Source organism: Pan troglodytes, chromosome 7, assembly GCF_028858775.2.
Source record: "Pan troglodytes isolate AG18354 chromosome 7, NHGRI_mPanTro3-v2.0_pri, whole genome shotgun sequence".
Classification (NCBI taxonomy): domain Eukaryota; kingdom Metazoa; phylum Chordata; class Mammalia; order Primates; family Hominidae; genus Pan; species Pan troglodytes.
In genome coordinates this window covers 8,336,693-8,362,027 of record NC_072405.2, presented here as the reverse complement: position 1 = coordinate 8,362,027, position 25,335 = coordinate 8,336,693, and the positions used below count along the sequence as shown (strand labels likewise).

The 25,335-nt window shown below is 47.3% G+C and overlaps 1 protein-coding gene and 1 long non-coding RNA gene across 28 annotated transcripts in view; one reads left to right on the top strand and one right to left on the bottom strand.

Annotated features, from left to right (window-relative positions):
• The window catches only part of DLGAP2 (DLG associated protein 2), a 1,020,080-nt gene that overhangs the window by 271,645 nt on the left and 723,100 nt on the right, over positions 1 to 25,335 (bottom strand). The window lies entirely within an intron of this gene.
• Positions 15,387 to 24,963, top strand: LOC129135629 (uncharacterized). Its single transcript, XR_010159152.1, has 3 exons — positions 15,387 to 17,001; positions 24,494 to 24,546; positions 24,841 to 24,963. It is a non-coding gene; the product is annotated as an uncharacterized LOC129135629 (long non-coding RNA).

The window sequence follows — 25,335 nt, the reverse complement described above, 5'->3', positions numbered from 1 at the left end:
GCAGTGGAACCCGGCCACCTCCCAAGTGGGGACGCTGTGGATGAAACCTTACGGGGACATCCTGCCGGGCGGCTGTGGACGTGCTTGTCACACAGACACACACACACATCCACACGGGGTTTGCGAAGACCCGAACCCCATCCCCAGCCCAGAAAACATTCTCGAATCTCTTTGCATGTGGTTTCCATGGCTTCATCCTGCCTCAGATTTCAACTTTCAGATCTGTCATTCAACAGTGTTAACTTTCCACTCTGCCTTTCAGCGGATCCCACTGCCTGGCAGGAGGCCACGCCAGCTGACATTGCCTGCGCCACACGCCACATCTGGCTTTGTATCTGTGCACATGTCCACATTCCAAGACATGCAAAACCCCAAAGACAAAAATATCTCAGAGCATCTGAATATCCAGTTTCCATGGAGACTGAAATCAAAGTGAGCTGTCTAATGAGGGGGCGTTTTTCTTCATAATTCTTGTGTGATGCCTTATGGGTTGGGAGTATGTTGAAACTCCTGCTGGTTACTATTCCAAACACATTTTCTAATATGCAAGTGCATACTCTCGTGAGAAGAATTGATGGGGCTGATTCTCCCGCTTCTCAGGCCCAGGTAGAGAGTTCGGCTGGGTGGATGGTGGTGTTGCAGGCACAGCTTGAATTATGCTTCTTGCAAGGGACCCCAAGAGACGTTCTGTAAGGTGTCACCGAACTCAGTTTGCAAATGACTGCGCTCAAGAATAATCCACTTAATTTCTGGGTGTTTCACTCAGAATACATAATGATTTTCAATGCAGCCACACCAACACTCCAGCATACACTCCGTTCTCTCTCTTACGTATGGAATAATTAGGTTGACCCTAACAATAACCTACTTAAGAAGGTAAATTTCATTATGGGCTGTCTTTCTTTCTCAGACACTTGTGAAAGTACTCAAGAAGATAAACATGATGAAGGAAAAATACTTTTTCTCCCATTTGGTGACAGTCACACACCTCCCCAGGCTCCTCCTGCTTCTCCCCAGCCTGACCGGCCAGCACGGCCCATTCCCATCTCCGTCCCAGCTCCCAGATCTGTGTGCCTAAGACCTTCCATCCTGGGCTCAGTGGGCCACCTCAGCCCTCTACCCAGCGTGCTCCAATACCTGCGACGTTCCCCTTCCTGGCATCTCAGCTCCCAAGCAGTCTCCTCTACAAGGGATTTCTCTTCTGGTCATTTGTGTCCATTTGCACCCCAGAGAAATGTCTAACCCTTCACAGATGGCACTCAGTGTCTCTTCCTTTGAATTGTGGACTTCTCACGTCTCCTTCCCATCCATAACACCTGCCGCCCGACAAGTATCAAACCCCCATGATCCACTGCATGGTGGGGGCTCACAGGCTTTCATAATAGACCTGGCCACCCCCCTTTTACAAAAACAGAGACTCTTTAATGGGCACCGTCCTGAGACAATCTGGTTTCATTGGCTGGGGTCCATAGACCTGCGTTTCTAAGAAGCTCGGGTCCCCGGAGATGCTGGTCTGGGAAACACCTGGAGAACCACTGACCCAGCCTGACCCCGGCTGCTGTGGAGGCGACAGCTCAGCTGCCCAGCGCAGAACCCGCACAGAGCCTTTGCTGATAATGTTTCGGCATCTCCTGCCTCCTAAGTGGTCTGTTTCCCTCCAGAATTCTCCATCTCCTCTTCCCTGTGTCCTGCCTCCACCCTTTGCCTGGGGATTTAAGCCGGGTCACTGGGCCTCCAGCTCTCCCCCGAGTGCCCAGTGTCCCACAAGCTCACAAGCATTGGGCATCCTAGGGGCCCTGAGATGACCATATTCCATGTCCACTGGTGCTGAATGCATCATCCATTTGTTCTCATTCTCCTTCCCCATCTGGGGCTGATGAACCTGTCGCATGCATAGCCTCGGCTCAGGGCTGATGTTTGGTGCTGTTCCCACAGTCACCTCTGTCCTGTGCACACCTGTGTGGAGGGTGCATGGCCCTTCACTGTGCAACAGAGTGCCCAGCCACAGAACACATGGCCACAGAACATGCAGCCACAGAACATCCAGCCACGGGGCTATGCCTCAAACTGAGGCAGTGTCTTGACAGACAGCTGGAAGACCCGGCCCTGGCATGCATGTGTTCGCTACAACCATGCCCAGTGGCCAATTCACAGATGGCTCAGATCCGGATGCCTCGGTTGTGCGCTGCCCAGGACGGGACATCGGCAGAAACCGCAGTTCCGGTTCTCTTAACTAGATTTTTGTTGTTGTTGTTGTTGTTTTAAGAGTCAGATATGGGAGTGGTGGACAGATAACATGGAAGAGAGTAGGGTGTGGGGCCTGGGCCGTGTGTGTGGGAGCCCGTGAGCTCTGGTGGAGGGAACAGGATGGTTTGGGTACATTAGTGATGATCGCAGGGAATGTGGGCCAGCTACCTAGTGGGATATCCGGACGTTGGGAGAATGTTGTGGCCTCAGGAAGATGTGGGAGTTGTTACTGTGGAGGGAGCTCCTGGACATAGATGGAGTCGCTGAGGCGGAGGCAGCACGAGGCTGTGTGATGGCTGAGACGGGGCTGCTCGGAACCTCAGTTTTCGATGTGGGGAGGAAAGAGGAGCCAGCAACAGAGCCGGAGGGAAGCCAGGAGGGGACATGTGATGGAGGCGGAACAGGTGCCTCGGATTTGATGAGGCCGGAGGCGATGCCGAGGTGGGGAAGGATCAAGGCGGTTTATGGGACCAGGGGTGGTGCTGAGGTAGGGAAGGATCAAGGCGGGACAGGGACCCTGGCACCAGCGCCCTTTCAGAGCGTGCTGGGCTGATGGATGTGATAAAGCGTCAAGCAAACCTCAGGTCTGGCAGGAGCTGGCAGGAGGACTCACTCATGCACGCAACCTGGAGGCACTTGGACAGGGAAAGGGATGCCGGCCTCGGCTGCCTCCTCCCCCAGGGACTGAGTCTGGGGAGTCAGCTGAGTTTTAGTGGTGTAGTTATGTAGGATGTTAGTTACGCTGCAACAGGCCTGTTCCTTCTTCAGGTGTAGAAGGAGGAACCAGGCTCCAAATATGGCCTGCATGCAGCAGCACTGGCAGCGCGGAACATGCTGGAAAGGTGTGACTCCAGTCCCACCCATGGCCCACAGAACGGGAATCCACTAAGTAGGATATGTGTTACTCATGTAACTTTAAAACCACCGTAGGGACCACAGGAGCTCTGCCAAGTGAGCCAGTGACGCCCTGGAATTCGGTGACGCTGGGACTCCCTTGTCACCGGCGCCCTTACGAGGTATGATGCATTTCCAAATAGAGAAATTATACAAAGAGAAGCAACATAAAAAGTGTTTCAATAAGCAATTCATAGAGGACTGTTTATTACAGTGTCTCTTTTAAAATAAATATTATTATTTTGTTCTTTACCGGAACAAATACCTTCTAAATATTTGCCCAAATAGTACTTTGCTGTCTCCCAGGCTTTGGAACGTTGAGCGCAGAGACATAGCCATGCTGCGTGGAGGACAGTGCCTGTCGCTCAGCCCCCTCCTCATCCCAAGGCCCTGGGGACATCGGCCATTTAGAACCACAGTGTCACATAATTGCAGAGTGGGAATGATGGGGGGGAAGACAAAGTTTGGAAAGGAAAAAAGGTAGGCAGGAGGAAGTAGCCCTGGGGCCATGGTTCATAGAAAGGCGAGTCCCGCCAGCCCCGCAGTGCCTTAATTATGGATGTGTCCTCACAGCTCCGCCTCAGCCACCGAGGCTGCCCACCTCGTCTTCACCCTCACAGCTCTGCCTCAGCCACAGCCACCGAGGCCGCCCACCTCATCTTCACCCTCACAGCTCTGCCTCAGCCTCAGCCACCGAGGCCGCCCACCTCATCTTCACCCTCACAGCTCCACCTTAGTCACCGAGGCTGCCCACCTCGTCTTCACCCTCACAGCTCTGCCTCAGCCACAGCCACCGAGGCCGCCCACCTCATCTTCACCCTCACAGCTCAGCCTCAGCCACCGAGGCCGCCCACCTCATCTTCACCCTCACAGCTCCACCTTAGTCACCGAGGCTGCCCACCTCATCTTCACCCTCACAGCTCCGCCTCAGCCACCAAGGCCGCCCACCTCATCTTCACCCTCACAGCTCCACCTTAGTCACCGAGGCTGCCCACCTCGTCTTCACCCTCACAGCTCCGCCTCAGCCACAGCCACTGAGGCCGCCTACCTCATCTTCACCCTCACAGCTCCACCTTAGTCACCGAGGCTGCCCACCTCGTCTTCACCCTCACAGCTCTGCCTCAGCCACAGCCACCGAGGCCGCCTACCTCATCTTCACCCTCACAGCTCTGCCTCAGTCACCGAGGCCACACCTCATCTTCACCCTCACAGCTCCGCCCAAGCCACCGAGGCCGCCCACCTCATCTTCACCCTCACAGCTCTGCCTCAGTCACAGAGGCCGCCCACCTCATCTTCACCCTCACAGCTCCGCCTCAGCCACCAAGGCCGCCCACCTCGTCTTCACCCTCACAGCTCCACCTCAGTCACCGAGGCCACCCACCTCATCTTCACCCTCACAGCTCCACCTCAGCCATCGAGGCCACCCACCTCATCTTCACCCTCACAGCGCAGCCACAGCCACCGAGGACGCCCACCTCATCTTCAGCCTCACAGCTCCGCCCAAGCCACCGAGGCCGCCCACCTCATCTTCACCCTCACAGCTCTGCCTCAGTCACAGAGGCCGCCCACCTCATCTTCACCCTCACAACTCCGCTACAGTCACAGCCACCGAGGACGCCCACCTCATCTTCACGGCAGCCCACTGCAGCACGGCTCCTTCTCTGCGGCCCTTGGTGCCTCTCCCATTCGCATCCTGCATCCTTACAGCAAGGCTTGTCCTGGCAGCTGGTGTCATCTGCACACCCCCTGCTCCCACCTTCTGCTGAAGCCTTCACCTTTCCAAGTGTGGCCCAGGGACCCTCAGCCTCAGCATTGCCCGTTCAGAATGCAGAGTGCCCGGCCCACCCTGGAGCTCCTGAATGGGGTCTGGGTGCAGGCAGGACTCAGTGGCTGTGGTGCCTGGAAGCCAGCAGCTTGGCTGTGAGCGCCTCTGATATCCCAGGTCCATGCCCGCTGGTGCCATCCCGTCCCACTGCTCTTCCCAAAACGCTGAGCTCTACTCCCAGCTCTGTCAAACTCGAGTCCCCCTGGAAGCTCCAGCCCCAAGACAACTCTGAGAGAATTCCTGCAGCTGCCTGGGCTGGACTAAGCATGCCTGCCCATGCCCCAGTGACCCTTCACTCTTTAGTCCATCATGGCCCGACCCTGTCTCATAACAATTACCCCGGAATCACCAGGATGAGGACTTAATTGGTACGTGTAAAAACTTCCCTGGCAATAGGAGGCTCAGCTGGGCTGAGAACTGTGCTGTGTGGTCAGTGTGATCATATAAGTGACTTTCCCCATCAGGGGAAGATGAGAGGAAAGAGAACAGGAATTAATAATCATTAGGCCGGGATGACAGGCACCAGGCATTCCCAGAACTGCCCTGGGGGGCCGGGATGTGTCGTCCCTGACCCGTGCTGAGCCTCCCCATCACAGCCTACAGCTCTCAGAACACGCGTCAGCTTTTAAAACAGACTTTGTGTGACCTAAGGACACAGACTTTGCTTCCTTGAAGGCCCAGCAGCAGCTGCATGTTTGACCCACTGTAGAGACATCTGAAATGTGACATGCTATTATGGGTCAGGATCAACATTAGAATCCAGGCTTTCTCCAAATCTTTCCATGGCCGGATCAGGGCAATGATTGATGTCATGCATTGATTTTTGCACGCAGTGAGGGGAACGGGAATGCAGAACAAAAATGTTGGGTCTCCAAGTGAAAAAAGTACATTTAAAAACAATAGCAAAGAACTATCAAAGTCTTCAAGATAGTTGCTCAGAAGTATTAAATTTATTTACCCGTATTATTTTGTGGGTGATAGTGTTTGAGTACATAAGCAAGTGGATATAATAGACATCTACAGAACTCTCCACCCCAAATCAACAGAATATACATTTTTTTTCAGCACCACACCACACCTATTCCAAAATTGACCACATAGTTGGAAGTAAAGCACTCCTCAGCAACTGTAAAAGAACAGAAATTATAACAAACTGTCTCTCAGACCACAGTGCAATCAAACTAGAAGTCAGGACTAAGAAACTCACTCAAAACCACTCAACTACATGGAAACTGAACCACCTGCTCCTGAATGACTACTAGGTACATAATAAAATGAAGTCAGAAATAAAGATGTTCTTTGAAACCAACGAGAACAAAGACACAACATACCAGAATCTCTGGGACACATTCAAAGCAGTGTGTAGACGGAAATTTACCGAACTAAATGCCCACAAAAGAAAGCAGGAAAGATCCAAAATCAACACCCTAATGTCACAATTAAAACAATTAGAAAAGCAAGAGTGAACACATTCAAAAGCTAGCAGAAGGCAAGAAATAACTAAAATCAGAGCAGAACTGAAGGAAATAGAGACACAAAAAACCCTTCAAAAAATTAATGAATCCAGGAGCTGGTTTTTTGAAAAGATCAACAAAATAGATAGACTGCTAGCAAGACTAATAAAGAAGAAAAGAGAGAAGAATCAAATAGATGCAATAAAAAATGATAAAGGGGATATCACCACCGATCCCACAGAAATACAAACTACCATCAGAGAATACTACAAACACCTCTACATATATAAACTAGAAAATCTAGAAGAAATGGATAAATTCCTCAACACATACACCCTCCCAAGACTAAACCAGGAAGAAGTTGACTCTCTGAATAGACCAGTAACAGGCTCTGAAATTGTGGCAATAATCAATAGCTTACTAACCAAAAAAAGTCCAGGACCAGATAGATTCACAGCCGAATTCTACCAGAGGCACAAGGAGAAGCTGGTAACATTCCTTCTGAAACTATTCCAATCAATAGAAAAAGACGGAATCCTCACAAACTCATTTTATGAGGCCAGCATCATTCTGATACCAAAGCCGGGCAGAGACACAACCAAAAAAGAGCATTTTAGACCAATATCCTTGATGAACATTGATGCAAAAATCCTCAATAAAATACTGGCAAACCGAATCCAGCAGCACATCAAAAAGCTTATCCACCATGATCAAGTGGGCCTCATCCCTGGGATGCAAGGATGGTTCAACATATGCAAATCAATAAATGTAATCCAGCATATAAACAGAACCAAAGACAAAAACCACATGATTATCTCAATAGATGCAGAAAAGGCCTTTGACAAAATTCAACAACCTTCATGCTAAAAACTCTCAATAAATTAGATGGGATGTATCTCAAAATAATAAGAGCTATCTACGACAAACCCACAGGCAATATTATACTGAATGGGCAAAAACTGGAAACATTCCCTTTGAAAACTGGCACAAGAGAGGGATGCCCTCTCTCACCACTCCTATTCAACCTAGTGTTGGAAGTTCTGGCCAGGGCAATTAGGCAGGAGAAGGAAATAAAGGGTATTCAATTAGGAAAAGAGGAAGTCAAATTGTCCCTGTTTGCAGATGACATGATTGTATATCTAGAAAACCCCATTGTCTCAGCCCAAAATCTCCTTAAGCTGATAAGCAACTTCAGCAAAGTCTCAGGATACAAAATCAATGTACAAAAATCACAAGCATTCTTATACACCAATAACAGACAAACAGAGAGCCAAATCATGAGCGAACTCCCATTCATAATTGCTTCAAAGAGAATAAACTACCTAGGAATCCAAATTACAAGGGATGTGAATGACCTCTTTAATGAGAACTAAAAACCACTGCTCAATGAAATAAAAGAGGATACAAAGAAATGAAACAACATTCCATGATCATCGGTAGGAAGAATCAATATTGTGAAAATGGCCATACTGCCCAAGGTAATTTATACATTCAATGCCATTCCCATCAAGCTACCAATGACTTTCTTCACAGAATTGGAAAAAACTACTTTAAAGTTCATATGGAACCAAAAAAGAGCCCACATCGCCAAGTCAATCCTAAGCCAAAAGAACAAAGCTGGAGGCATCACACTACCTGACTTCAAACTATACTACAAGGCTACAGTAACCAAAACAGCATGGTACTGGTACCAAAACAGAGCTATAGATCAATGGAACAGAACAGAGCCCTCAGAAATAATGCCACATATCTACAACCATCTGATCTTTGACAAACCTGACAAAAATAAGCAATGGGGAAAGGATTCCCTATTTAATAAATGGTGCTGGGAAAACTGGCTAGCCATATGTAGAAAGTTGAAACTGGATCTCTTCCTTACACCTTATACAAAAATTAATTCAAGATCGATTAAAGACTTACATGTTAGACCTAAAACCATAAAAACCCTAGATGAAAACCTAGGCAATACCATTCAGGACATAGGCATGGGCAAGGACTTCATGTCTAAAACACAAAAAGCAAGGGCAACAAAAGCCAAAATTGACAAATGGGATCTAATTAAACTCAAGAGCTTCTGCACAGCAAAAGAAACTACCATCAGAGTGAACAGGCAACCTACAAAATGGGAGAAAATTTTTGCAACCTACTCATCTGACAAAGGGCTAATATCCAGAATCTACAATGAACTCAAACAAATTTACAAGAAAAAAAGCAAACGACCCCATCAAAAAGTTGGTGAATGATATGAACAGACACTTCTCAAAAGAAGACATTTATGCAGCCAAAAAACACATGAAAATATGCTCATCATCACTGGCCATCAGAGAAATGCAAATCAAAACCACAGTGAGATACCATCTCACACCAGTTAGAATGGCAATCATTAAAAAGTCAGGAAACAACAGGTGCTGGAGAGGATGTGGAGAAATAGGAACACTTTTACACTGTTAGTGGGACTGTAAACTAGTTCAACCATTGTGGAAGTCAGTGTGGCCATTCCTCAGGGATCTAGAACTAGAAATACCATTTGACCCAGCCATCCCATTACTGGGTATATACCCAAAGGATTATAAATCATGCTGCTATAAAGACACATGCACGCGTGTGTTTATTGCGGCACTATTCACAATAGCAAAGACTTGGAACCAACCCAAATGTCCAACAACGATAGACTGGATTAAGAAAATGTGGCACATATACACCATGGAATACTATACAGCCATAAAAAATGAAGAGTTCATGTCCTTTGTAGGGACATGGATGAAACTGGAAACCACCATTCTCAGCAAATTATTGCAAGGACAAAAAACCAAACACCGCATGCTCTCACCCATAGGTGGGAATTGAACAAATTAGAAGACTTGGACGCAGGAAGGGGAACATCACACTCTGGGGACTGTTGTGGGGTGGGGGGAGGGGGAGGGATAGCATTAAGAGATATATCTAATGCTAAATGACGAGTTAATGGGTGCAGCACAGCAGCATGGCACATGTATACATATACAACAAACCTGCACATTGTACACATGTACCCTAAAACTTAGAGTATAATAATAATTAAAAAAAAAAAAAGAATGATCTGGCTGGCCGTGGTGACTCATGCCTGTAATCCCAGCACTTTGGGAGGCCGAGGTGGGTGGATGACGAGGTCAAGAGATCAAGATCATCCTGGCTAACACGGTGAAACCCTGTCTCTACTAAAAATACAAAAATTAGCTGGGCATGGGGCACACGCCTATAATCCCAGCTACTCGGGAGGTAGTAGAATTGCTTGAATTGGAAGACGGTGGTTGCAGTCAGCCGAGATCACGCCACTGCACTCCAGCCTGAGTGACAAGAGTGAAACTACGTCTCAAAAAAAAAAAAAAAAAAAAAAAAGAATGACCTGGCTCAAGGCATGATCATGAAATGCCTACTATGCCTACTACAGGAGTAAGCAGGGGAGAAAGGGGACTGCAGATGGTGACACTGAGTCAAAATCATGGGACCATCAACCTGGAAATGGGGAAAGAAGACCATGAAAGAGGGATGATGGAGAAGGAGGTGGAGGGAGGGTTCTCGGAATCACGGAGCATTGTCAATGTGCTCTTTGAAGGATCAGGCACACTGTCTCTTTCTCTCTTAAAAAATTCCATAAGAAATGCAAAGACCCACCATGCAAATGAAGGCAGATGAAAGACATCAAACAAAACAAGGTTAGGGAAGGCCTTAAATATGGAAAAATTGTAGACACTGATCTCCAGAAATGAAGAAAGCCACAATGTCCCTTTTCAGTAGCAATTTGAGTCCTTGGTAGTGTTGTTAACAGTTAAAAACTCTAATACCATGTAAGTGCCCATTAATATGGAGTTGGTTAAGCAAATTATATTTCAGCCATAGTATTGAAGATGATGATATTGAGACGGGTGCAGTGACTCATGCCTATAATCCCAGAGCTGTGGGAGGCCAAGGCAAGAAGATCGCTTGAGGCCAGGAGTTCAAGGCTGTAGTGAGCTATGATGGCGCCACTGCACTCCAGCCTGGGCAACGGAGAGAGACAAAAAGCACTGGAGCTTAAGGTAGAGGGAAGTGTAGGGGGAGCATGGTTTTTCTCCTCCATCCACATATTCAGCATGAGTACAATGATCATGAACACTGGAAAACTCATAATTGGCATGCTTCTGACAGTCCTAGAAAGCTTAAGTCACAGCTCTGTCTTGTTATAGAGCTAAAGTTATTGCTTTTAATCAATGAAGGCTTTTGTTTTTTATCAGTACCACTTCCAAGTCACTCACCCTCAACATTTTAGCCATGAGACATGGTTTGGCTGTGTCCCTGCCCAAATCTCATCTTGAATTGTAATAATCCCCACGTGTCAAGGGTGGGGCCAGGTGGAGATAATTGAATCAAGAGGGCAGTTTCCCCCATACTCTTCTCATGGTAGTAAGTCTCATGAGATTTGATGATTTTATAAAGGGCAGTTCCCCTGCACAAGCCGTCTTCTCTGCCACCATGTAAGATGTGACTTTGCTGCTCATTCACCTTCTGCCGTGATCGTGAGGCCTCCCCAGCCGTGTGGAACTGTGAGTCCATTAAACCTCTTTCCTCTATAAATTACCCAGTCTCAGGTTTGTCTTTATTAGCAGGGTGAGAACAGACGAATACACCACGCTACCCCTCTCTTGCAGGAGAAGACTGAGGGATGTGAGAATATATTCATGAAGCATTAAGTGAAACTGGTAGAAATAAACCCATGTACAGCCGCTGGAGGGAAGGCTGGAAGTATTAACATCCAAATGTTACCCGCGATTATCTGTGGGCGGTGGAGGGAAGGCTGGGCGGTGGGATTATATGTCAATATCTTTTCATGTTGATCTATGTTTTCTAAGTTTTTCTGTAATGATTATGACTTTCATAACATAAAACTTTTCATGTTTTTTTAACTACATACTTTCCATGTATTTGCAGTATTAAAATGATAATGTAACTAAGGGTTGTCTAACAAAGAGAAATGCACTAAATGTTAAAAGAATGATAAAGTTAATTTTAAAATCTTAACTACAAGAGCTTCCATAAGTACGTAAGCAAATAAGTTTTGCTTGCTTTCACAACTCATATTTATGGAAAAAGATGTAAGCACATTTATGTGATACAAATAGCTAGACTCAGGATCCTGTGGTTTACAGGACAATCCCAGTGGCTGAACCCACAGCAGCCTGGAGGGTCTATGCCCGGATCCATCTCCCCCAGTGGCTGAACCCCCAGCAGCCTGGCAGGTCTATGCCTGGATCCATCTCCTTCTCCAGTGGCTGAACCCACAGCAGCCTGGCGGGTCTATGCCTGGATCCGTCTCCCCCAGTGGCTGAACCCATCAGCAGCCTGGCAGGTCTATGCCTGGATCCATCTCCTTCTCCAGTGGCTGAACCCACAGCAGCCTGGCGGGTCTATGCCTGGATCCGTCTCCCCCAGTGGCTGAACCCCCAGCAGCCTGGCGGGTCTATGCCCGGATCCGTCTCCTCCAGTGGCTGAACCCACAGCAGCCCGGAGGGTCTATGCCTGGATCTGTCTCCTGGCCAGGTCAGAGGAGACACATGCTCACTCTGTTGCTCCTGAGTTTAGTAAGGTGCCCTCTGGGTCTGTGTGCACAGTTCCCCTTAGAAACTGGTCACGCTCTTCCTGTGTTAGTTTGCTGAGGATCATGGTTTCCAGCTCCATCCCTGTCCCTGCAAAATACATGATCTTGTCCCTTTTCATGGCCGCATAGTATTCCATAGTGTATATGGACCACACTGATAGGTGCAGCAACCCTGTGGAGCATGTTTACCTACGTAACAAACCTGCATGTCCTGCACATCCCAGAACTTTAAATTAAATTAAATTAAAAAAAAAAAAACTGGTCAAGCTGTTGAAAGCCCACTCTCACAAGCTGAGAGGGCAAATTTCACATCCAACAGTGATGCTAAATATGAGTTTTACTTTTTTTTTTTTTTTTTTGAGATGGAGTCTATGTTGCCCAGGCTGGAGTACAGTGGTGTGATCTCGGCTCACTGCAACCTCCACCTCCTGGGCTCAAGCGATTCTCCTGCCTCAGCCTCCTGAGTAGCTGGGACCACAGGTGCCCACCAACACGCCCGGCTAATTTTTGGACTTTTAGTAGAGACGGGGTTTCACCATGTTTGCCAGGATGGTCTTGATCTCTTGACCTTGTGATCTGCCCACCTCGGCCTCCCAAAGTGCTGTGATTACAGGAGTGAGCCACCATGCCTGGCCAAGTTCTACTTTAAATGGGGCCTTAGGTTAATCGCTCTCAGAAACAGTGAACAATTAACAAAAGTAGGGGCGTGAAGACATTTCTATTATTTAAGAAGCACAGACGTAAGTAACGTAATTTATGCAATTTTAAAATAAAACAATAAACAGTATATACATAATTAAATCTGCCAGAATTTATGAAAACTCAGGATGCATTTTAATGAAAAGATTAACACTGAATAAATATTGCACATCAATTATATTAATACATCTCTTTGTTTAGATAATACTTCCTCAAAACTGCATTTCTTGGAGCTTTTTATTCTGGGATTATGTTTCGAACATAGACTTTTCCCTTCAGCATCTTTTCTGCCTTGAAAACACAACCACAAATGTTTCATTTTTCTATGTAGGCCCCTACCATTTGGATGGAAAACCCGGGCTGGGAGGGTTTCATGTAGACTTATGTGCTTTTGCATTAAATTTGTTTTTATAAAAGATATTTCAGAAGACAGTCCTCCAAACTTGGCATGAAAGTAGCAGTTTAGGATGTCCTAAAACAGCCCTGGGCACTCCAGAGAGTTCCGTGGTTGCTGGAATATAAAAAGAGCCATTTGTCCTCATAAGCTGGGCAGTGCCCAGCCTCATCTGCAGGTTCATCTGCCACGAGCGCTTGCCTCCACCAATGTCGGGGTTGCTTCTCTGTAAAGAGACACCAAGGGCCCTTCAGGACCCAGAGGGCGGCTCACCCGACAATCCACGCTCAGCCGGTCACTAGTTTAGCAGGATTTTTATTCAGGAGAGCCCATGAGTCTTCTAAAATTTCTGCTGTTTTCCCCCTTTAGTCTTAGATTTGTGTCATAGCAAATGTGCATTGTGTAACATTTGCACGGCTAACAGATTCCACTCAGACTCTCTGGGTTTTCTCTCTGCTGGGTCAAGAGCTTCTAGTGTTTCTCTGCATTCGAGCAGGGTGGGTCGCACACTCACAGCGGAGTGCCTGTGTGCCATCCAGCTGGTTTTACACCTGTATATTTACATTCACTTTTGAAATGTAATGCAAAATGCAATGTATAAAATATTGACTCCATTTCCCACGTGAGTCCATTTTAATGTTAAATTCAACAAACTGTAACACCCTGAATTTAAAAGTATGCTAAAGGAGAACTTGAACTCAAAATAGATACCTGATTTATACCACAATTTAGGGCTATGTCTGTTTTATATTTGGTGGAAGTTGTATCAGGGTCTTTTCTCCCCTTACTTTAACAGACTTCCTTTTTTTCTTCTTAAAATGAAGAGGAGTAAAATCTCACATTTCTGCTTTCTAGAATAATGGGACCTGAGAGGTAGCTGAGCTCAGAGGTTGAGAAGAGTCTTTAAACCACATTTCTATCTTTGCATCCTCACTCTATCACGTACTAGAGTGTGGCTCTGGCGACTTGCACATCATAGGTGCTCAAATATCAAAATATACTGTGACCTTCATAAAAACTCCGTTCACAGTCATTGTCTAGGGATGAGGACATTCAGCCCATCAACGGTCTCATGTCTCTTCACACAAGAGGCCTCCAGAGCAAGCACCTCACTATGCAACATCTCTGCCCTCAAATGCCAGGCCCTGTGTGCACACGTGGCTCATCGGAAGCAGCCTGGGGGATGGTGGGGAGAGGGTGGGCACATGTGGCTCATCCAAAGCAGCCTAGGGGATGGCGGGAAGAAGGTGAGCAGGAGACATACTGCTCACGTTGCCGTTTCAGTTTCGAGACCCTGTCTCTCTGCGCACTCCGTCCTTCTGCCTGCAACGTTCTATTTGTCTAGGAAAAAAGGTAGGAAAGTGACTGGAGACCGTGTTGCCGTGGGACTGAGCGAGGCCCACGTTAGGATCTCAGCTCAGCAACATAGCCACTGTGGGCCTCTGATGACAGGGCTGAGCCCTGGAGCCCTGGTCAGCAAGGCTGGGCAGCAGGCCCTGCTGCGTGGGCTCCCGTGAGGAACTAGAGAGGACACGCAGAGGTTCCGGAGGGCACAGGGTACACGGCAGGACCGTGGCAATGACTGTGCTGTCATTATCCATCTCTAGCTCCCACAGACAGCGCGAAGCTTCCTCCTGAAACCCCCACAGCGTCTGTCCCTCCTTCCCTTCCCTCTTCCATCAGAACCCGGCTGCCACGTGCTGTTCAGTCCTGGCGCCTGTGACCATGCTCCTGCCTCTGGAGGGGAGGGGCTGGGCGGACTATGCTTTTCATTCATTTTCTTAAATTCTCAGCACTTAACGCTCCACGTGGCTCCATAAATCATTACGGAGGATAAAGTCACCACTTTCTCAGCCCAGCATGTGCGTTCTCTCCTCTCCCATTTACACTCGTCTGACTCTACATTGAAGCTTTGTTTCTTCATAAGCTTCATAAAACATAAGCTTTGTTTCTTCATAAGAAGCTATTATAAAGTGGCCAATCTTATTTTAACAAAATGTTCCTATTTTCATGCTTCACAATTGTGAACATGCTTTTTTCTAGTAAAAAAATGAGGGAGAAGGTGAATATTACGATATTGGTATTACAGCCCATTCCACTTCCAACCAGATTCTGCTCAGGAAACATTTGTGGATGGCAGTTTCCATAGCAACCAGCAACATATCTTTAGAACCTGCTGCTGCCTCCATTCTAAGAATTTCGTTGTTATCACAGTCTGTGCATGCGGAAGTGATTTTCTGATGAAGTGTGTATTGTGATAGATCAAATCCTGCCCTTGGAGGAGAAAACTCTGGCAAGTGTTGCCCGGCTTTTTCTCCATGTATAAAATAGTTCTCGGTTCTTTCCTCACTGCTAGTTTCACTAAAATATTTTCGATATCAGTCATTCTTTTGAAAAGAAAAAAATTACTTAGTCAAAAGCTAGTGGTGAGTCACCACTTACATACGTATGGTGGGTTTTTTTTTTAACAAGCCACAGCTCTTTGGGCCTTGTTACTGTTAAGTTAAATTAGCAATTTTATTCTTTGGAAAAACTCCCTTAGCAACGCACTAAAATGGCCTCCTAAGCAGCGAATCTGATGAGATTTAAGACCAAAACGCTAACTGTAACTGGTCTTCTGGTTTTAATTCTCAGTAATGGAAAGACCCCTTACCCTTCCTCATATCCACGACAGGAATAGGTGGGAGAGGAAACTGGGATGGGGAAAGACTTCAAAGTCTGAGACACACTCTATTTAAAATGCATTTTAAAAGAACCAGGTGGCTAGCGCTGGTTGCCCCTCGTAACCACACCCACACGATGGGAGCACTTCCTCCGGCACTTCCTGAGACAGGAGTACTGACTTCTGGGGACCAGCAGGTGTTTCTGAAGTGAAAACAGCCCAAAACTCGAGAAATCCTCTATATAAAATTTTAACTTAGGCCTTTTTTCCTACTTTGGTTTTTATTTTATTCATTTTATTTTTTTGAGATGGAGTTTTGCTCTTGTCGCCCAGGCTGGAGTGCAGTGGTGCAATCTCGGTTCACTGCAACCTCCATCTCCAGGGTTCAAGCAATTCTCCTGGCTCAGCCTCCCGAGTAGCTGGGATTACAGGCACATGACACCACGCCAGGCTAATTTTTTTTTTTTTTTGTATTTTTAGTAGAGACGGGGTTTCACAATGTTGGTCAGGCTAGTCTCGAACCCCTGACCTCAAATGATCCACCTGCCTGGGCCTCCCAAAGTGCTGGGATTACAGGCATGAGCCACCGGCCAGTGATATTTATTTTTAATGTATAAACTGATGCATATTTACAGAAAAAAATCTGATGGAGGGGAAATAACTTTTCCTCACACAATTAGGAATCACAAAAGGAATTAATTCACCACTCAGATAGCGTTCTGTGTGCTCTGATCCATCCATCCACGTGAACTAAGGTGTTCCAGGAGGTTAGGTCAATGTCAGAACCTGCTCAGAAATTTGGTAAAACAGTGCTTCACCAAAAACATCGTCTTACGCTACAAACCAGTGGGGTTCTACGTTCCATCATTAGAAGTAATAAGTACAGTCATGTGCCACTTAATGAGGCGGCACATTCAGAGAAACGTAAGGTGGCCTCGTGGTTGTGTGAGCATTGTGGAGCGCACTGATACAAACCCGTATGGCGTCGCGCCTGCATGCCTGGGCTGAACGGAGACCTGGATGGCGTCACCCTTACGTGCCTGGACTGAACGCAGACCTGGATGGCGTCACCCTTACGCGCCTCGGCTGAACGCAGACCCGGATGGCGTCGCCCCTACACGCCTGGGCCGAACGGCATAGGCCTCCTGCTCCCAGGCTGCACCTGTACAGCGTGTGACTGCACTGAAGACTGTAGAAAACTGTAACACAGGGGTAAGAAGTTGTGTATCTCAACATGTCTCCACATAGAAAAGCTACAGTAAAAATATGGTACAAAAGGTTAAAAATGGTACGTCTGCACAGGGCACTCACCATGAATGGAGCTTGCAGAACGGGAAGCTGCTCTGGGTGAGCGGGTGAGTGGGTGGGTGAATGGGTGAGTGGGTGGGTGAATGGGTAAGTGGGTGGGTGAATGGGTGAGTGGGGAGTGAATGCGGGGCCCGAGACATCACTGTATCCTACTGTAGACTCTACACACACTGCAAACTTGGGCTACATTCAATTTTCAAAAAATACTTTTCATTCCTCAATAATAAGTTAACCTTAGCATACTGTGATGGTTGATATGGAGTGTCAACCTGATTGGATTGAAGGATGCAAAGTATTGTCCTGGGTTGTCTGTGAGGGTGTTGCCAAAGGAGATTAACACTGGAGTCAGTGGGCTGGGAGAGGCAGACCCACCCTCAGTCTGGGTGGGCACCATCTATTCGGCTGCCAGCACGGCTAGGATAAAAGCAGGCAGAGGAAGGTGGAAGGACTGGACTGACTGAGTCTTCCGGCCTCCATGTTTCTCCCATGCTGGATGCCTCCTGCCCTTGAACATCAGACTCCAAGTTCTTCAGCTTTTGGACTCTTGGACTCACACCAGTGGTTTGCCCGGGGCTCTCAGGCCTTTGGCCACAGACTGAAGGCTGCACTGCCGGCTTCCCTGCTCTTGAGGTTTTGGGCCTCGGACTGGCTTCCTGGTTCCTCAGCTTGCAGACGGCTTGTAGTGGGAGTTCACCTTGTGGTTGTGAGTCAATTCTCCTCAATAAACTCCCTTTCATATATACACCTATCCTATTAGTCCTGTCCCTCTAGAGAACCCGGACTCATACACATACTGTAACTCTTGTACTTTATAAATGTTATTTTTAAAACTGTTTGACTCTCTTGTAAGGCTGAGCTTAAAACACAAACGCATTGTACAGCTGTACAAATATTTTTCTTTATATTCTTATTCTATAACCCTTTTACTATTTTTAATCTTTAATTTTTAAATTTACTTTTTAAACTCTCTTGTTAAGCACTAAGACCCAAAAACACATCAGCCTCTACCTGCGCAGGGTCAGGACTGTCGATATCACCATCTTCCAGCTTCACTTCCTGTCCCAGTGTTAGGACTTAAGGGGCAGTGGCGGTGACAGACGTGGAGCCGCCATCGCCTACGACCACAGTGCCTTCTTCCGGACACCTCCTGAAGGACTGGCCCAGGGCTCTTTACAGATAATGGTTTTCCACAAGCAGAAGGAGCGCACTCTAAAATAATAATGAAACGTACAGTATCCCAGATGCATAAACCAGCAACATGGTCGTCTGTCAGCACCATCACAAGATGCACTGCGCATCCCTCTACGGCTACACTTCCATACGGTGGCTGCACAGGGGGTTTCTCTACCAGGGTAAGTCACACGTGAGTCATGCATTGTGACGGCTATGAGGTCACTGGACAGTAGGAGTCTTCCAGCTGATGATAATCTTACAGGGCCACCGCTGCACCTGCAGTTTGTCTTTGACTGAAACACCCGTGTGCGGTGCGTGATGTAGTCAAAGCGCTGGTGTTGGAGGTTATAAAGCCCTTGCCTGCTTCCAATGGATGGCACTTAACTCACATTTATTCTTACAAAAAGGCTTTGTTGCCCTCATTCCACTACCACCCCAAAATCTACAAAAGCTGCTCAAGTCACACAGCTAATGTGGAAGATCTGGGGCTTAAACCCAAATATCCCCAAACTGTGCTTGTTCACAAAATACAAGAGGACACAGTAGGCCCGAGTAGGTTGGAAGGGCCCTGGGTCCCTAAGCTTCCAGGAGCAATAAGGATGGCGGAGCCAAAGTGACCATTGAAATGTTGGCAAAGCTCAAGTTTTAGGAAGAATAACACAGAGTACTGAGTATTGTACATCTGGATCCACAAGATCAAGAGTCCAGGGCCAGAGGCATGTGACATGCAGACCAGGCACGCCCATTCCTGCATCAAAGCCCAGTGATAAGAAGGATGATGATACCATGGGGGAGGGAGGGGAGGAAGGAGGAAGGGAGGAGGAAGGAACGATAATGCATGTTACTCATGTTCACCGACCATTTTCTGTTTCTCAAAATGCCAGTGACAGCCGGGCACAGTGGCTCAAGCCTGTAATCCCAGCACTTTGGAAGACAAAGGCTGGAAGATTGCCTGAGTCTGGAGTTCGAGACCAGCCAGGGCAACATAGTGACACCCCATCTCTACTAAAACACAAAAATTAGCCTGGTGTGGTGGCGCACGCCTGTAGTCCCAGCTACTCGGGAAGGTGAAGTGGGAGGATTGCTTGAGCCCAGGAGGTTGAGGCTGCAGTGAGCCAAGATTGCACCACTGCCCTCCAGCCTGGGAAACAGAGTGAGACCCTGTCTCAAAAAAAACCCAAAACCCAAAATGCCAACACTCCCGGGCGGCATCTCAGTGACCCAGTGGTGGGTGTGGCAGGATGCTAAGGGCTCTCTCTTACACAGGAGATGGGCCAGGCAGGTGGAGTGCTTGCTGTCTGCACGTGAGGCTACTTCCCACATGGCTCTTCCACCTGGTGTCTCCTGTCAGCCTCCTGGGTCACTCAAGGACCCCATCTCTGCAGACTCAGATAATCTGCAGGAAAACGGAACGAGATTTCCTCAGGGCCAGTCTGAGAATCCACGTTTACCAAGATGAAACCCACCCAGAAAGAGAGAGCGGCTGAGCTGCTGACGGTCATATTAATCCTCCAATGCGAAACCCTCAGCCCTGCGGCCACCTCTCCATGCACCATCTGCAGAGCAGCCACGCCCACAGCACAGAGCCTCATTCAGTGCCATTTCTGGGACTTCACAAAAACACTTTCTTGCAGGGCATGGAGAGGCTTAGTGAGATGCCCATGTCCCTTCTTTCTCTCCAATAACATTTACATAAAGAATCTTGGCTTGTGGTTTGCAAAGAGGTGTTATTCTCGGTTTCTGAGAGTGTAAGGACCCCAGGGACCACAGACAGCACTGGATTCCATGTGCATCATGGAGAAATTTAGAACAAATAAGCAGAGGTTTATACCATTTAATAAAAATTTGGATTCCTACAAATATGACCTCCTCAGCTGTCAACACAATATCTGAACTCTCCTAGCAAAAAAAAAAAAGCCAGTTTTGCCTCATCTGTGTATTTATCTTCAGTGTCTAGCAAAACTCCAGGCACCTAACCAGTGTTCAGTGGTTTGCCAAATGTGTGTTTGTGGATGCAGAAAAAATTCCAAGTCAGTCGGTCAGCTGCGTTGGCTGCCCAGTGTCCGACTGTGCACCTTATTGATTAGGACTATTCTTCAAATGTGTCATCCAGCTCGAGGACCTACTCGGGTGGGCTCACCAGACAGCACCATCTGTACACTTGCACACCACAGCAGCCTCATGGGCTCAGCAGCAAGCACTTTTGCAAAAAGACCTTTCTAAACCACGTGGTTCGGGTGCTTGGTCCTGGCCACCGCAGTGGGTGCCTGGCAGGACCAGCCCCTCCTGTTTGTGCTACACGTAGGCCATGCACTCCTAGGACTGGATGCCCCCGACGGCCACAGCTGGACCAGTACAGCGGTTGTTTCGGAACATGTAGAGCAGAGAGCTGGATGGGTTCTGTTGCCAGAGGCACAGGAAGCATCTTCAGTGACTTATTTTCAAGGTGAGCTCCTTCAAGAGTTCATGGAACCCAAGTCCTGCACCTTCCTGGAGGGGCTTTGGGCTCATGGTGGGGGCTTCCTCCCCTGCTGACTGCCACCCACACATTGGGGACATGTGGCTCGGCCAGGGAGTCCCAAAGCCTGTGTTAAGTGCCCTGGGACTAAAACTTGGCAGAATCATGAGGAGAGCAGACTGTGGGGGTCACCTCCATGGAGGTCCAGCCGCCTGTGGGTCCTGGAGCAGTCAGCAGCACAGCTGGCCCTGGGTCTTCCATGCAACTCCGCGCCTCGATGCTCGCCATTCCCAGGGTCTCTGGGTCTGTGGGGACGCCCCCAGCTCGGCCAGTCTGTGTCAGGACCCAAGTCACCGGGGTCCAGTGTGTCTGGACCAGGCGACTCCCGCTGAACCTGGTTTAATTCAAACACACGATCGTGGGAATCACCCTTAACCTGCATGCTGGCAGGTCATGGAGGTCCCCAGAGGCCCTGGCATCTCACCAGCCAAATTCACAGCATGCCGACATGACAGACGCAGAAGAGAACAGCTCAGGGCCAGTGCCTTCATTATGAAAATGTCAAATGTGTTTTTACAATTAACTTAAAAGGCCTTGACTTTCTAGAACTACAACTACAAAAGACAAAGTTTCATAAATTCCACACCCTTGACTCCCTCGCCCATCTCTTTTGTCTCTTCTCCCCAGTCAACAATTTCAGTGGCAATTTCAAGACAATATGCCCCATGAATCTTTATGGGAAAATGACAAATAAACGTTTAGACAGGACTGTGGCTTCCTTGGTTGGGCTAATCCCCAGACTCTAACTTCTTTCAGTTAAGTGGATGTTTCATCCCCTCTACCATTATTTTTTTAAGGTGCATAGAATTTCTTGAATATAAAAGCAGTTTCTCAGAATAAATTTGGCAGCTCCTTTTGTAGAGGAAGCAAAGCCAATCAATAAATAATTTTTAAATGCTGCAATCTTCATCTTGGCCACTGGCTTTTACAGCAATGAAATATGGGGCAAAAAAGCATAAAGAGAAACACTTGTTTCCATATGAGTGTGTGAAGTGGAACTAGCCCCGACTGATCTAACGCCGGGGTTCAGCCCCGATGGATGGCAGCCTGTAGCAGTGCTGGCTGGCATGGGGTGCTGGGTACCGGCAGGGTTCAGCCCCGATGGATGGCAGCCTGTAGCAGTGCTGGCTGGCATGGGGTGCTGGGTGCCGGCAGGGTTCAGCCCCGATGGATGGCAGCCGTAGCGGTGCTGGCTGGCATGGGGTGCTGGGTGCCGGCAGGGTTCAGCCCCGATGGATGGCAGCCGTAGCGGTGCTGGCTGGCATGGGGTGCTGGGTGCCGGCAGGGTTCTCAGGGCTTGGTGGCCATCGACATGAAGGCATCAGAAGAGTCCCTGTCATGCACGCATCACTGTCTTCATTTTACAAATGAAAACACCAAACTAAAGAAAGGAAGGCTGAGTAAGCTGCCCAATAGCCCAAGGAGAGTAAGCCCGGGAGCCAGTGCCGCCACTCCGCAGTCGGACTGAAAGCTACACTGGAAGGACCAAGCCCCGGTCTCCTCACCATGCCAGCGAGCCTGTGATAGGTCAGCTGACTCCTTATACGGGAGGATGTGGCCAGTGCTGCCTTTGGCCTGGGAACTCGTGCATGAACGGCTGCTGAGCGCCAGGCAGCTGGCTGCCTCTTCCTTTCTCCTTTCTCTTCTTCTTTCTGCTGCTGTTTCTATGCATTGTCCTTTGCCCATGGGTACAGTCTACCTGGTCAGCCGACGGAACTGAGCTTGGCACAGTGCTGACGCCCAGTAGGTTGTCAGCATGGATAAAACGTGCAGTCAAGGAGCACAATGAATACCCAGATGAATAAAGCCCCTACTCTATTACTAAACATTACATTTAGTGAGTTTTAGTCTTTAAAAACATCACAAAACATTGAATCGGGACTTACACATAATGATTCTAATGACGTGTCAGATTGACACAAAATGTAACTTTTGCTAATGGCCTGTAACAGGCATGAAAGACATTTCAGCTCAATGACTTGTATTTGAATCGCATGTGTTTCTGTTCTCTGTACACTGGGTTGTAACAATGGAAATAATAGTAGTAGCCTTTGCTTCCCATTTTACAGTTTGCAGGCACATTTTTGTTTCTATGTCCAAATATTTCCTTTGCTCCTTTCCGTAAGAGGGGCATGAGTGCTAGCCTCATCTTGTAAATATGAGACTTGAAGTAAAAGAGAAGATAATGACTTGCCCAGAACCCCAGAGACAGTCAACAGCCGAGTCAGAATTGGAAACCAGCTCTTTTCATTATTCATTCATTATTGCCAATGCCTGATATCAAAGACGCTGCCGTGCCATTCCTGATTTAATGTGTCAGACGTGTCAGGGTCGTCTTTTAAAGACTAACAAAGGATGTTTCAATAACTGTTCATCTTATTTTTGGATCTGCAGGTTGAAGCTATTTCTGAGTGGAAGAAAACTGTGATAGAAAAGAATACTTAAAATGATTAATTTTTCTTCAAGAAAGTATGAAAGGCAGGTCACAAACTCCTCTCAATCTCATAGAAGAGCAGTCATAGGCAACTGTGTGAGATCCACGGTCTGATCTTCATTTTAAATACAAAACCTCTGAGGCCCAGAAGCAATGGGGTTTGTCTGAGTCACCTTAGCTACAAGGCCTGTAGACCTAGGCTTTGCAAACATCAATCTTTCCAGGCTTCTTCTGCTAGAAGACCAGCTTAAAGTCCTTTGCCTAATGTGATTTGATCAAACCGACCTTGAAGAAACATCAGCATGACTTCCTTGTATTTGAGAAAACAGCCACACATTCGCAATGCAACGTAAATGTGGCTAAGTTCCTCTATAAAGCAATGAAGCCGCTTAAGATTTAATCTGTACTATTATTTTCTTCTTATTTTTAGCAAGGAGGATTTCGAATGCTTATGTAGAATCTAATTTAAAATCTAACCAAAGGAATCACAGATCATTGGTGACATATAGGGATTAAAATATTTTTGCAGAGAATGTCACCTTTAAAGTGAGTGCTGAAACCTCCTAAGGAGCCATAAAATTATCCTAAAAGGCAAAATGCTGCGGCAGTGGTTTATTTTACCACACGGTAACATAATTATTCTCACTAAAAATGAATTCTATGTTCATACGTGCATATATATATAGATACACACACACATACATGTGTGTGTATATATATATATGCATCTCTCCCCTTCTGTCTGCTTTCATTCTGCAGGATGATATTTTCAGGTGCATATCTGAAAATTATGCAGAAGGCCATGTATGATGAAGGTAAAATGGGTTCTGAGCATGGGCTTGACTCCACAATGAATGGCCAGATCACCTTGGACAAATCAGATGAATACTGCTTATTTTTTTTAAGGACATAAAAACCCTGCTTTTCTGCCTCAGTGTGAAGCATGCACTGAATATCCTCTACGTGTAAATGTAAAGCACTAGGATTGAAGCCGGGGACTAGAGGTCTGCTTGGAGAGTTGTGCCATGTGCCTGCTGCAGGCTCATCCCTGCTGATTTTAACTGTGCTGACACCGGGCAGTGGAACACATTTCTCCCCTCCTCTCAGTGGCTGTGGATGACTGTCTTTAGGATTAGTTCTTGTAAGTTGTTATTGTAAGAATGTTTCACAAAAGGGCAGTGTTCCATGTCCCTAAGTCATCTTCAGCTTACACACCATCAGCACGTTAACCTAGCCTTTTGTATCTCTTATGTCTCCTGTACTTTGTTTAGTATGGAAGCCACAGCAATGAACAAGACACAATCCTGGACCCCATGAGCTCACAGTGAGTGACAGCAGCCACTACAGTGTTAACAAAAGTTTAATTCGGAGGCCAATGGGCTGGGATGGCCCCAGCACTTTTAGTTCCTATGTAAGCAAACCAAACTCCCGTGTAAATGGTGAAATGAAACGAGAGCCCTTACCAATCAGAAAGCACCAGCTGAACTCTAAGTAGGAATTCTACCATTCAGAAACTGCCAACTGACCTCTAAGTAGAGACTCCACCAATCAGAAACTATCAATTAACTCTAAGTAGGGATTTTTCTAACTAATCCAACATGTTTTGTTTTGTTTCCAGGAACAACTTATGAAATTTTCTGTCTCACCTCTGAAGCCTCAGATAACTGCTACACTGCTTGCAGTCTGGTGCTGCCCAATTTATGAACTGCTGTCTGTTCAAATAAACTCCACAGAATTTTAATGTGCCTAAGTTGATCTTTTAACAACAGAAATGCCCAAACCTCAGGAAAACAAGGATGGCTCACCCTAGATAGCCAAGCAGGGCATGAGAGGACGTCCTGTGCATGGGAGTCACCTAGCTGGTGAGTGAGCAGCTGGATGTAGACCGTGCATGCCAGATTTTGTTTAAGGCTCTCCCATGTGGGTGTGCAGCACATGCACTGATATGCGCCACATGGCCTCTTCCTGCCTGCAAAGCTTCCACTTGACACATTTGCTGGCATTGAGCCATCCTTGCATTCCTGAGATAAACCTTACATGATTGAGAGCCATCACTGTGTTAAAAGTATGGGCACATGCATATTTATTAGGTATACATATGCATACTTCTGTA